Genomic DNA, 2,358 nt, shown 5'->3' on the forward strand with positions numbered 1-2,358 from the left:
CTAGATATAGCATCATTTTCGACATCACATACCTGAATGTCTCAGTTTAAAAAGAGGCACAATATTGTATCACATAAAGTGACTAAATTTATTTCTACTGCACATGTAGCAGGGCTTCAGGACTCCGTAAAACCAATAGTGACTTCGTGAACATTGAGAAACACTATATACTACAATACGGTCCGAAGAATGTGTTTAATTCTCATCAAAGTGGGTTTCAACTCGAAATGCATGCTGGTCGTACCTTCGCAGTCCAGGGCATGAAAACAGTTTAAACAGTTGTATATACAATCCGTGATTGCTTCAGTACATAGTTATACCATCCAACCTATAATATCTGCGGATGGGACTTTGTTGTTCCCTTATTTGTTGATCTGAAGGAGCCAAAAGGCGAGTTCGGTCCAAGGGTACAGGACACTGTGTTTCGCCATCGTACCATTCACTTAGCTGTCCCGAAGTCCGACAAACTTACAAAAGGACAAGTTCGAACACGGTTTGTTCAAGTGCACTTTCCTAGAACGCAACGAAACACTGTTCTCCTATTAGTTGCGTGGAGTGATTATTGTGAAAATACATTACGCGAAAAGAATACAATGCTGTTCACAATAGCACAGCGACTAACATGGAAAGTTCTACCACTACATGTATATATTTATGCTTGTGAAAGAACTTCGTGCGACGCTTTTCGGATGCTGTGATGATAGAACAGTCCAAACGTTAACTTGCACATTTACGAGACAATATCATAAAACTAGAACCATTGATGTATAATCAATTCTCCTCGCTAGGATATCGAGATGTCCTTAAATACGCTTGGTATGAGGTTACTTACACAACAGACAGACCAGCAAAGTTTAAGACGCCTGTAGAGTACTCTTTCGATACGACTAGTGTGCTAACGTTTGATATTTGTTGATAGGTTGCTGTGATTCGAACACTAGTTTTCGGTGGGTGTAATTACAACAAGTTCTCGGAATTACATGATTTTAAGCAGTGTTGACAATGTGACTCGTGTTTGCCATACCTTAAGAAGGGTTTGAGATAATTAATTGCCTCAAGTGGCATTACGATCTATAGTATAAATCCATTCAAAACTATATACGTCTGCTGAAAACTACCTTTGTGATTGGTTGAATCACCTTAGCACTTATCGAAGAAGTTTCTTGAAATGAAGGCTACTGGAAAACCAAGTTTTCAAATCCTTCTAGTTTTGTTTCTATTAATACAGTATCCATCATATTATGATCATAGAAATAGACGCTAAAGTACTTTAGATATGAATTGACTTGCATGCGTAACCTGTGTAATTACTCCTATAGGATGAACTCCTTCGTGGCTAAACAAACGGTTAGCGTACGCGCCTTTGGCGTGGGAGGCCCGGGTTCGATTCCTGGCGGGAGCTCATGTGGTTCGGATACCACATTAATCAGTAGGTCCACGTCTCATATAGCCTCGGTGCTGAACGGGACGTTAAACTCAAAGTCAACTCAACTACTCCTATAGGGCTTACCAAAGTTTGCATGTTTGTGATGCTATAGCTGCAACTGAATAACAAATTTAACATTGATTGTTTTCGTTTGACATAAACATTTAAAATATGTAATTACCTGACGTAGTACCATTTGAATCAATATAACTTTATGTTGGGTTGGTAGCACTCTTAATCTAGTGGTATCGAAGACTATGACAAACAATACGCACCATTGTGTCTAAAATAATTTCTTGCAAGTCTTGCATTATTTACATCTTTGGTCCAAGATAGACAAACAAAGAAAACATTCTCATTGACATTAGGAAAATTACAAATACTTAGAAACACCAAAGTATTGTTTGAATGACAATTTTTTCCATTACTTTCAGTAACGAGGAGGAGTTGGTTGCTGAGGAGGAGCTCCACCAAAAGAAGAAACTCTGGTTGTTTTTCCACCAGGAGCCTCTATCCTAACGGTAGCTCTGTATCCGTTCTGTGCGTCGGCACTATATGTAACGATCCTTACACTGCCATCTGGCTCATTTATCCTGTATTCACCTCTTACTACTCCACCGTCACGAGACTCCACGACGTTTTTGCTGTCACCAGTTAAGCTATCACTTACACCGTAGCCATATTGGTACTGGGGATAGCCCTAAAGAAAAACAATACTTATTATTATAAGTACGTATTATGATTGATACAAAATAGCATGACATGAGTGTTGAGAATAACTATCACAAGAATATTACTTTTTTGGACTATGGTAAAGTTATTACACCAGTAATTATGTTGAACCTACAGGGGAGCGAAGGTAATTGCTAGTTGAAAATTGTTCATAACTTTTGAAAATATTAATATATTTTCATGGAACAAATTATCCTTTG

Source organism: Thermobia domestica, chromosome 8, assembly GCF_964235325.1.
Source record: "Thermobia domestica chromosome 8, izTheDome1.hap1.1, whole genome shotgun sequence".
In the NCBI taxonomy this organism is placed as follows: Eukaryota; Metazoa; Arthropoda; class Insecta; order Zygentoma; family Lepismatidae; genus Thermobia; species Thermobia domestica.